Genomic DNA, 12310 nt, shown 5'->3' on the forward strand with positions numbered 1-12310 from the left:
AAGATTAATAATTTATAGAGAGCTGTTACCAGTCAATAGGAGGAAAATGCCAATGGAAAAATAGGCAATGTACTTAAAGTAGAAAATCACAAAAAAATTAATGCAGAAGATAAAGAAATATAAAAGAGCATGCTATTCTTAAAATAATCAGATAAAATCAGAGTAAAGCCCGAAGTTCCACTTGAACATTCCAAAAAGGAAACTGCCCTTTGCATCCAGTAGCAACCAGAATTGGCAGACCTGCAAATAAACAGGGACTCAGGCGCTGGTGGGATGGTCACTGTGCATAACCTGCCTTGGACACCACTGTGGTAAGATGCACCAAAGGTTTTAAAGTGTGAATAACTTTTGACCAGTAATTCTATTGTTAGAAATTACTCCCAAAAGAACAATGATAGGTGAGCACCAAAAATTCTGCATAAAGTTTTTTATCACAGTGTTTTCTGCGATGGGAAAAAAAAAAAAAATGGAACAGCTTACATTTCCAACAGGAAGATGCTGAAAGGAAGTGAGAGCATATCACATGACTGACTGCTGCAGAGCCACTCAAGATTACAGTTTAAAAGAATACCTAATAGAAACATAGCTACAACGTATTTTAAGTTAAAAAGTTCAGTAGGACTCCAAATGTGTAGTATATTCCCAGAGGAAAAACTACAGAGATATCATGGAAAAGCTAAGCAGTTATCTCAGTAAGGGAAAATTAGCAAGAATCATAATTTTGTTATCATTTCTTTTCTGTGTGGGAGCAAAAATGATTATAAATGAAACACAGCCCGATGCATCCTCCCCAGGCTTCAAAGTTAGCTCAAAGTCCTACATCTTCCATGAAGTATGCTCTGACTCCTCTGGACTTCACTCAACTACTCATCCTTCACACTCTTTTAGCCATTCTTATCCATGCTCTCCAATCATGCCTTTGATCATGTGCTTCCTTGTATTGCGATCTAATTATCCAAGGTTTGACAGTATTAGTTCTTCAGCAGGAGCTCATTCAAGAACCACTCATTGCTGGATCTACCTTACCCACAGCAGATTGTCTTTCCCAAGACGGCTGCAACAGTTCCTCCCATCCTACACACTCTTCTTACCTCGCCATTGACATTCCTCCTACAAAAAAGCACATCTGTGTTCTCTGCTTCTGAATTTGAGCAAGGCCATGACTACAGCAGAAACAAGGCCATGTGACTTCTGAGGCCAGGACAGAAAAGACAATAGTGCTGCTACCCAGTTCTCTCAGAAGGCTCTTTTTTAGAACGCAGCTGCCATTCAATGAGGAAGCCCAGGCCACATGGAAAGTCCATGTATAGGTGTTCATCAGGCTAAGAACCCTAGCTGATGTTCCAATCAACAGCCACCAATATGCAAATGAAAAGACCTCTGTGATAACTGATCCCATGCATTCTCTGCCTGCAAATACAGGAGAGACCCTGAGAAGGAACTGCCCAGCTGAGTCCCATCAGTCCCTGAACTTTGAGAGATTATAACAACAGAATGATTGTTGGGGTGCCTGACTGGCCCAGAGAATTAAAGGTCCAGCTCTTGATTTCGGCTCGGGTCTGGATCTCAGGATCATGGGATCTAGCCCTGTGGCGTCAGGCTCAGCATGGAGTCTGCTCATCCCTCTCCCTCCCACTTCTTGCTCTCTCTCTCTTCCTCTTTCAATCTCTAAAATAAATAAACAAAAATCTTCTAAAAAAAAAAATAAAAATGATTGTCAGATTTTAAATCATTAAATTTCGGGGTGAGTTGTCACACAGCAATTGATAACCGGAACTTACTCACACTTCCCTTTTTTTCTTTGCTGCCTTACTAATCTCCTTTCTGGAACTTTAACTCTTAAATCTGTTGGCCTTATAAAAATTAATCCATGCATATTTGTTACATAAATGAATGGATGGATGAATGAATGAAGAAAAGTCCTAAACATCACTGCATTCCTTAGTTCCAAACTTATGCATGCTAATGAGTCTTCTTAAGAACTTGAACCTAAGAGAACCAGCATAGTCTGAACTTTGCTTCCTTCTACATACTTCCCTTTCAGGTATACCTCCAAATATCCAGCATGCAGAAAAGGCTTATTCACTATAAAAGAAGAAGTAATGTAACAAGAAGACCTGTGAAAAAACTGATGGCTCTGAGCTTGCCCTTTTCTCAGGAGAAGCCACTACCTAGGGAAATATGGGCCCTCTTTAGCAATCCGTATGTTACAAGGCTACTGTTATCCTCTTCCCCCCAGTCAATAAGAGGCCAGCCACAGAACTATGGCCCAAAAGGGCAGACAGACCCCTCAGTCCCATTAGGTCATCACTGCCAAAGCCCTGGCACATGGTGCCACCTATGTGGTGTGGTTTGAAGGGCAAAGGGTCTTCTCTGTGTTAATCCACCATCTTAGATGCCCTCATGGGGTAAGCATTTTCCCCTCCAGGCTCTTTCATTACAGAGAAATTTCCTGGGAGGGGAGCACGCATTCACAATGTGGCAGAAGCAGCAGTGGCCCTCTTGCTATTTTGCCCTAACATCTCCTAGTGAATGTGTTCCCGCAAGTTTGTCCCTGGACTAGAGGGGCAACTGTGCACAAATGAGGCACGGGTTTGTGAACAAGAACATTCAGAGAGAAGGAAAAAATCAAAAGAAGGGAAGTCTAGAAGCTCTGAAATCAAGCTTCTCACATTTCATAATCTCACCAAAACTGATTGATGCTGCCAGGGTTTCTCTCTACCTAATGGGAACTGATCACATTTGATTTGTCATCTATTTTTAAGGTTTTTGATAGTAAGTGAAATTAGGATTACTCAGGACTAGTGTCACACCCCTTGTTTACTGGGCTTCAGAGAGCCTTAACTTGTGCCCTGCTGTTGGGAAGTGCCAACAATGCCATAAGCAGGAGTCAGCTAGACCTCAAAGTTTCTTTGCTTTAATGCTGTCATCTCACCAGGTGGGCCTAGTGACCGGGGAAGGTAAGGATGTCGTGATTTAAGGGTGGAAATAGGGAAGTGGAAGGACTTCTTGCAACCACAGCTTTACATGAAATGCTCTTTGAAGGCAGTAGGATTGTCTCAGATCCTGAAGAAGAATTTGATGATTGACTTTTCTCATCCCTTTTCTCTAGAGAGTGTTCAGGGCAAGAACAGGAGAATGGTTGGCTCCTTTGTATTGTATTAAGCCAATATTTGAGAAGTTTCTTTGCTTGTGACTATTAATACCCGCTTCAGTTACTACTCAAGGTTGTTTGTGGCTCCTGATACGCTGCTCAGGGCTCACTAGGTAATCCACCCAAGCCAGCGCCAAGGTGCAGTAGATCTGATCTACTTGATACCAAGTATCTGGTTTAACAGAACTGACCATACATAAAAGGGATTTTTTTTCCCCTTTTCCCAGAGGTTGAATTTTTTTCCTGCCAACAGTCTACTTGCCAGACAAAAAATTAAGTTCAAGTTTTGTCCCCCAGATTTCTCAGCAAATTTCTAAAACGGAGCTCCCTGCCATTGTCCTCAGCACCATTATCACCATCGTCACCACGTGCCCACATTCTCCGTCATTCCTGTCACCCAACCAGGTTGGCCTCATTACCGTCACCATCTCCATCATTAGTGCCAATTAATCATTACCATTAACATCATCAGAATAATGGCCTTAGCAAACCCCAACTGGGAAAGGCCTGTTCCCATCGCCGCAGGAATTTCCATATTAAGACTTCCAAGCCTGCGAGCTCTGGAATATACTAATGGAGAGAAGCCGTGTTGGAAAAGACCCCTGGGAGAAGCTGGGAGGAAAAGCGTGCCCCAGTCGCCTCTCAAAATATCCAGCAAGCAGCCATCGGGGAGCATGTGCCCGTTCTTTGAACTCCCTCAAAGTACCTTTCATCTGTTCTAAATCCAGGATCATCTTTGTACAGGGCTTGCTGTTTCTGGATAAATCCTTGGCCCTTGTTCAAGCCCTGGACTGTGTCAGGATGTTCCACAGACCCCAGCAGGAAAGCGTTGCTAAATGAGCCTTTCCAGCGGGACCCCTTTCTAGTGACACGGATTCCAAATCCCAGCCCAGAGCGTCTGCACTCAGCAGCACGACCAGGCAGCGACCGACATTGAGTTCTCATTTCAATGCCCATCTTCCTGGAGGAGGCCCCCACACCCACCACAAGAGAGTCCGCAGCTGATACTTCTTTCCTAGGGCACTCTATTTTCGGCTTCATATCATATCACGGACTCTCTTTCCCTGTAGAGCAAGCTGGCGAAACATTTTTTTCCTTGCCTAAGCATTTGCTTTGTATCTGATTCAAATCTCTAACCTGAAAATGGGGAGACCAAGCCAACAAGACACCAGGAAGAGGGCCTCCTTCTCTGCCCATAGACCAACCCACCGTCCCAAGACTTGCTGTGTGAGATTCAGCTGATACCCTCCCCTCTCTGAGTCCCTATCTCATCTCCCACTTTTAGAGAAAGAGCTCTACATTATCACCGCTTCTCCGGGTACAGCAGGAGACTAGCCCTGTTTCCCCATGTGCATTACCGAAACTAAACACTTTCCTTTGGCATTTGTTTTTCCTGGTTGTCAAATGATCTTTTATTAAGACATTTTCAAAAATAAGTGAATAAATAATTTCCTTTGTGGTTCCTACCTAGCTGGGCATTCCACCACGTCACACTGTTGATGTCATCTACAATGTCAAGAAGGCAATGGCCATCGACATGGCACCCCACAGACTGTACAGTTCTCAGGATCCCTTCAATGGTTCCAGAGAGTTCTCTGGCTAAAGATCAGTGCTGCATCTGTGAGGCGATGCTGACAGTGGCATCAAAAGTGGTATTTCCACTGAGCTTTATGCTCTTCTGCTTCTTTCTGTCTCTGGGGTAGTTCCTCAAGGACTTTGATGATCAGGCAGAGGCAGGAGGTGCCGCGTCAATCTGGGCCAGTCTATTCAGAATGGTCAGGTCCCTGTCATCCTCAGACCTGACCAGTCACCTGCTGCCTCAGCGATGTCATCATCAACCTTTTTTGGAGACAAGCCCAGGGGACTGAGGACAGACTTGGCACTGACTTTCCCACAGTGCACCCCAGGTTCACTACTTTAATCTCCTTGAGGTCAAACGTGGGTGGCATGGCAGGCGCAGCTGGCGTGGGATGAACCTGGATGCAGGATAACTAAAGAAAGTTGCAAGTTGACCTCCTCGAGCCAAAAGCTGAGAACTCCCCTGATATTTTTACACAGCCTCTACCTTTCATTGCATTCTCATCTAAAGTGTCATGTAAGCCACAACTAACTGTGAGCAAAGCCAAGCGATCTTACTCCCATTTTACAATGAGAAATGGAACTCAGAGTAGTGGGTATCTCTTTCAAGGTCTTGGCTAGCTGGAAAGCAGCCACTTTGGGACTGGACCCCCAGATGCGCTAACAACTGGAGCTAGATTCCTCACACTTCCCACGTGCAGCCCTGTGTAGAATGAACATGATTAAGTCACAAAACAAGCCTGAAACCAGTGGACAGGAGCAAGAAACTATGAATGGATTGTGAAACATGACATGAGAAGTATCCACTTAAATCTGCCCCATGCTACTACTGGGGACACTTCCACTCTAAAACACAGAAGGCCCACAGGCCACTCGGTGTCACAGACACCTCACCCAAGACATCAGTGTTGGGAGAGAAGAGGACTAGGGAGTCAGCTTTCAAAACATCTGCATTTTATAAATGAGAAGAGCAATGCCTCCTGTGCTCACAGACTAGCACAGGCTTCTCCAGAGGCAAACTGAACGCCTGTTTCCATAAGCTTTTCTTTCAGAACCTTACCCCCTCCTTTTATAAGAAGGACATGACCTCTTCACAGTGGTAGAGGCCCAGGCACTTCACTGTGAGCCAGGAGAGTTGGCCCTTGGCCACAGCCACAGGCAGAGGAACGAAACATCCAGCCAATGAACCTGAGTCACTAGGACGAACGTTCTATGAGATCCTCTTCAGCAGCCTGCCACTGTGCCTGAACTCCCACCATCAGGTACCCAGTTCCACGGATTATGGCACAGGAAACTGCAGTCCAAGTGTAAAACTGGCACAGGATTATTAATAGCCAGAGCAATATTTAGCCAACAAAAGCCTCGTGTAACTTCAGCAAATGACCTTAGCAAAGGGCAGGACCCTGAAGCGATGGAACGAAGGACGAGCAAGTTTCGACAGGAAGCAGAGGGGATGGGTGGCCCCTCGCCTGAAACTTGGAGCCTCAACAAAGGAAATCCTCCTTAGTCTGGAGGCCAGCCCTGGATACTTGGGCAGTAAAGGGATCCAAGGGAGGAGAGAAGTTAAGTGATGAAGTTATATGAATAGACAAACCCTACTGGGCCAACTAATAAAAACCCAAACTGGCTTGAGCATTCATAAAATAAAATAAAAGGAAATAATAAAATAGAATATATTGGCTTATGAAACCCAAAGGTCCTAAAGTGCACTGGCCTCAGACCCAGCTGGCTTTCTCCTCTGCCAGACTCAATTTTCCTCTGGGTTGGCTGCATTCCCCTCAAGGAGACCAAAGACTGTCCACCACAACTCCAAGCTCACAAAGTCCAGCTTGGACAGCCTGCAGAAAGACAGCCCCTCCCACGAAGTGAGGGATGGGCCTGATTGGCTAACCTCTGATCACATGCCCCCTCCTTAACCAATCGTTCAGTTCTGACTGGCCAGGTCTAGATCACACGCCCTCCGCAGAGCCGCATTGAATGGACCGCCCTGATTCTAGAGGCCAGTTCAGCCTCTGCAAAGTCATCAGGTCCCTGCCACCCAGTGTGGGGTCCTTAGAGGCCAGCACTCCCAATTAGGAATACTTCTGCCACCATGACTGTCTGATGCTATTCCCAGAAATGCCAGTTACGGGCAGGCTCCAGAAGCTCCAGGGTCTTGCGCCTGGTACCAGGGAGCAAACTGCTGGAAGGAAACCCAGGGCCATCTCAGTTCTGAGCAGGACAGTTCCTCGGGAAGGGAACCCTCAAAAACACTATCGGAAGTAGCCTTATTTGCTTCATTATCTATTGTTTGCCACCTTTCTTCTTTGCTACAAATATTCGCTCTGTGAGGTCAGAGAGGAAGGGTCCCATTCTTGCAGAATTCCCAGGATGAAGAAGGCATGGAACCTGGCCAAGGTATGGACACAGTCAGCATTTCCACTTATACCACTGAAGTGTGGAGTAGCTCCTAGGCTGTCCTCTGAGTTTCGCCCTGACTCAGTCTGGCACTGCTGCTGCCCCTCTGGGCCCAGGGACAACCGTGAATGGTCACATCCCATCCCCTGGGTGCCCTGAGCACAAGAGACACATATATAGCTCTCACCTCTGGGTGATCCAGATAGAGGGGGGCCCTGCACTCTCCTACTCCCACCAAGGCCTAGTTAGCTTTGCCCAGATAAGCCATGGAGGTCTGCCGACATGAGGGTAATGGTAGACAGAGAAACAGCTGAAGGCAGCTCTAGGCAAGGTGTTCGAATCCTAGGAGGTCCAGGTCACTGCCGGGCTGAGTGGGGAAGGAGGAGGCCAAGAGCACCAGGAGCATTCTGGGGCTTCATGGAAGGAAGTCCATCGGTGGGAAAAGGGAGCAGGAGAACAGGAAGGAGAGATGGCAAACGGCCTTAGCAAAGCTTCGTTTTCCCTCCCAGCTGTCTGTGTGTAGGAGGCCATGAGGCGGGAGAGAGGAGGTTACTGCTGTTGTCTTCCTTCCCGTACAGACACCTATAATCACGGGGTCCATCAAACTCCCTGGCCCTATTTGGAAGCTGCTTGCCAGCTCCAGACCAGAGTTGCCTAGCAACTCAGGGTCCTGAAAAGAAAGTAAGAAAGCAGAGAAGCCAGACAGGGAAGGGCAGAGGGAAGTGGGCTGGCAGAGAAAGGAAAGAACGTGGAAGCCGCCTTATGCTCAGGCTTAAAACACAGGGCAGCTTTTCAAGCCCTTAGGGTCTCTCCACATCAGACCTTTGTGTCCCCTAACCCTCACTTAGATGCCTGATGTCCCAGCACTGTAGGTATTTCCCTTTCAAACTGCCTACCTCCCTTGAGATGCAAATCCTATGGACGGAGATGTCCCACTTCAGTGTGGGAGGGCGAAGAAAAGGGGAAGTGTGGAAATGTAGGATGGTCAGGGCAGAGGGCTGCTGGGGCAGAGGACACTTTTTGAAACTCTCTACCTCCACACAAACTGGTTTAAAAAAAAAAAAAAAAACCCACAAAGGTAATCTGGCTTTTTTCCAAATTCCACATTCCTAGACCCAACCAAACCCTAGAAAAGGGTATACCTAAGGACAGAAAGACAAGTGACAGGCAAGCAAGGAACCCAAAGCTTAAAGGATATTGAAGTGGATAGAGAACTGACAGGAGAGGAAAGAAGAGGGGACAAGTGTGCCCCTGCTGTCACTCCTACTGCTACCTGTTGGGTGTCTGATGAACGGTCTCATACATCAGCTCAGCCCAGAGTCTTCATCCATTCGTTACTCTCAAATTAGAGCAGTTCTGTCCTCCATGTGCCCATGGCTTGTGTCATGCACCCGTGCGTGCTAGGCAGGAACATCGTGCTTGCTAGCTAAGGCAAGGAAGGGGCGCCCACAGTGCATGCAGGTGCGGTCTGACTTGCATGTGTGTGTAAAACCGTATGGGCTCATGCTGGAAAACAGTCTGACACTAAAAAACTGATAGTAAATATTAAACTCATATCAAATAAAGAACTGACTTAAAAGCCAGAAGTCAGGAAATGCCTGACAATTTTGTGTGTGTTTGTTTGTTGCAGGGCCTCTCTCTGGTTTTATTCCTGGGACTAGTGTGTGCTGAGGAGAGATGGTCCGAGATCAGAGTCCCCTTCCAGTGAGCTGCCCAGAGCATCCTGTGATTATCAGAGCATCCCTATCATGGCTGTGGTTGGATTCCATATTTGTCTTGAGTGGGCTGGTCTCCTCTGCAGCGGGTGACCCACTTTCAGGCAAGACAGAAGACTTGGGCATCTCAAGTGTGGTCTCTGCCTGACATCTAATGCTCTGGGAAAGGTGCTGACAGGGAAGGGACCCCGGGGGCTGTCCTCTCCACTCCTCACTTCCATCCTAATCAGGAGGTTTCCCATCACCCTCGGGCTGGGACTTTTCATTTCCACTCCTGGCCTTCGTCTGTGCTGTGCCTTCCACCAGGAGCACTCTCTTCTCTTGCACTGCCTCTTCCTGGGAGCCTCTGCACCCCACCACGGACCCTTCCTGCACCCCCCGCTCCACTGCCTCCCCTCAGAATGTCTATATGGCCCACTTCACAGGAATATATTCTGTCTTCTAACTGTTCGCATCGGAGTTTCATCTTCCCAACTGAGGCAGGAGATTACTGCAGATGTGCTTCCCCTTCGACACCTCCTCCCTATAGTCCTTGGCTTCCACCCAGGCCCTTCATAAAACCTGCTTCCGTTGAATGAGCCACAGTAGCGTGGCGGGATTGGACGCGGACTGGATGGCAGGCAATGTACGCAAGCAAAGGACTTCCGTGTTTCCACGAAGCTGCTTCCCATGAATCACATAACTGGAACCTCATGATACTCCTTTGAGGAAAGCAGGAAAGCGCTCATTATCCCCACATTACCGATAAGGAAGGAGAGGTTCAGAGAGAGTTATGATCTAGATTGAAGTCATGCAGGCAGGGGCGGGAATCCGGCCAGCCCCTCCCCTACCCCTCTCCTGAAGGGGGCCACTCTCTCGCTTCCCTAAGGCCATTCCAGGCCTCATCTCAACTGTTTGTTCTCCTCAGAGCTCCATACCTTCCAGGGATGGCCCTCCGGCTGTGTTCTAACTAGCCTTCATATCTAAAACCCCCACCACAGTACTAAATCCTTGGTCCTATTTCTACCCCAGAAATACTGAAAAGAGTTGAGAATTGTGATCACTGTTGTTAAAGGTCAATAGCTTGATAAGGAATTCAAATATGAACACTTAAAAAGAAATGTTAGAGCAGGTAACAATCCCTTAATCCACTTGCCTTCCCAGCACAAACGGCAGAATTTCAGGAGAAAAACATGACTGAGACCTGTGCTATCCAGTATGGGGGCCACCAGCCATGTTGGGCTATTGAGCACTTAAGAAGTGGTTAATCCCAATTGAGATTTGCTTTCATTGTAAATAAATATGGCATTTAAGGACTTCGCATGAAGAAAAGAATGTAAAATATCTCAATTTTTTATAATAATGATGTTAAATTAGAATATTTTAGATTGGATTAAATTTTTTAAATGAAATTGATTTCACCTGCTTCTTTTTACTTTTTTAAATATGGCTAGTAGTAAATACTATATTACATATGTGGCTTGCATTTATATCTCACATTATATTTCTATTGGACAGTGCTGATATGGATAAGTGCTTTTCCAGTACTTTTCAATAACTCCATGAAGGTAACTGTACACTCAGATTGTACTAGAGGTCTCATTATCTGAAGCAGTAAGAATTCAGAACAGTCCTTCTAGAACTTCCCTCCCCAGAGGTGTCCCCAGCAGTCAGCTTCTCCAGCCTCCAAGGTTGCTACAGCCCAGCTGAGCAAGCCCAGACTAAATTCCCTGAGCCAGGCTCATGGGCTGGGCTGGGCATCCTCTAACCCTCTCTCTTCCTGATATCCTGGTGTGGCTCCTGAAAGAGGACCTCTAGTTAAAGTTATGTCTTAGTGTTCCCCAAGGTGCTTTGGGGAATGGCTATGCTCGTTACTGATCTCTGATGTCTTCTAAGAGGTTGCTGACTTTAACCAAAGAAAAGATATCAAAGATATCAGAATTCAGAACTATTTAATGCAAAGTTAATAGAAACCAAAGCTGGTGTCATCACAATGCCAGACTTCAAGCTATCTCACAAAGCTGCAATCATCAAGACACCTTGGTACTGGCATAAAAACAGACACATAGATCAATGGAACAGAATAGAGAGCCCAGATATGGACCCTCAAGTCTATGGTCAACTAATCTTTGACAAAGCAGGAAAGAATACCCAGTGGAAAAAGGACAGTCTCTTCAATAAATGGTGCTGGGAAAATTGGACAGCCACAGGCAGAAGAATGAAACTGGACCATTCACTCACACTGTACATAAAAACAGACTCAAAATGGATGAAAGGCCTAAATGTGAGATAGGAATCCTTCAAAATCCTAGAGGACAACACAGGCAGCAACCTCTTTGACCTCAGCGGTAGCAACTTCTTACTAGACACCTCTCCAAAGGCAAGGGAAACTAAAGCAAAAATGAGCTACTGGGACTTCATGGAGATAAAAAGCTTCTGCACAACAAAGAAAACAGTCAATAAAACTAAAGGCAACCTCTGAATGGGAGAAGATATTTGCAAATGAAGTATCAGATAAAGGGCTAGTATCCAAGATCTATAAAGAACTTAACAAACTCAACATCCAAAAAAACCCAAAAATCCAGTCAAGAAATGAGCAGAAGACATGAACAGATATTTCTCCAAAGGAGATATACAAATATAGCCAATAGACGCATGAAAAAATGTTCCAAATCCCTTGGCATCAGGGAAATACAAATGAAAACCACAGTGAGATACCACCTCACACCAGTCAGAATGGCTAAAATTAACAAGACAGGAAACAACAGATGTTAGCAAGGATATGGAGAAAGGGGAACCCTTCTTGTTGGTGGGAACGCAAGCTGGTACAGCTGCCCTGGAAAACTGTACAGCAATTCCTCCAGAAGTTAAAAATAGAGCTACCCTATGACCCAGCAACTGCACTACCAGGTATTTATTCCAAAGACACAATGTAGGGATTCAAAAGGGCACCTGTACCCTAATGTTTATAGCAGCAATGCCCATAATAGGAAACTATGGAAAGAGCTGAGATGTCCATCAACAGATGAATGGATAAAGGAGATATGGTGTGTATACACACACACACACACACACAATGGAATACTACTCAGCCATCAGAAAAAAACCTTACAATTTACACTGATGTGGATGGAACTGGAAGGTATTATGCTGAGTGAAATTAGTCAGAGAAAGACAATTATCATATGGTTTCAGTCATATGTGGAATATAAGAAACAGCACAGAGGATCGTGGGGGAAGGGAAGGAAACTGAATGGGAAGTCATCAGAGAGAGAGAAAAACCATGAGACTCTTAACCATAGGAAATAAACTGAGGGCTGCTGGAGGGGAGGTTGGTAGGAGATGGGGTAACTGGGTGGTGGACATTAAGGAGGGCATGTGATGTGATAAGCATTGGGTGTTATAGTCAACTGATGAATTACTGAACACTACATCTGAGACTAATGATGTACTCTATGTCAACTAATTGAATTTAAATAAAAAAATA

The 12310-nt window shown here is 45.8% G+C and overlaps 1 pseudogene; it reads right to left on the reverse strand.

The window, feature by feature from the left end:
- Window positions 1-4286: 4286 nt before the first annotated feature.
- LOC122903575 lies at window positions 4287-5226 on the reverse strand (annotated as a pseudogene).
- Window positions 5227-12310: the final 7084 nt, after the last annotated feature.

This window comes from Neovison vison, chromosome 3 (assembly GCF_020171115.1).
Source record: "Neovison vison isolate M4711 chromosome 3, ASM_NN_V1, whole genome shotgun sequence".
NCBI lineage: Eukaryota > Metazoa > Chordata > Mammalia > Carnivora > Mustelidae > Neogale > Neogale vison.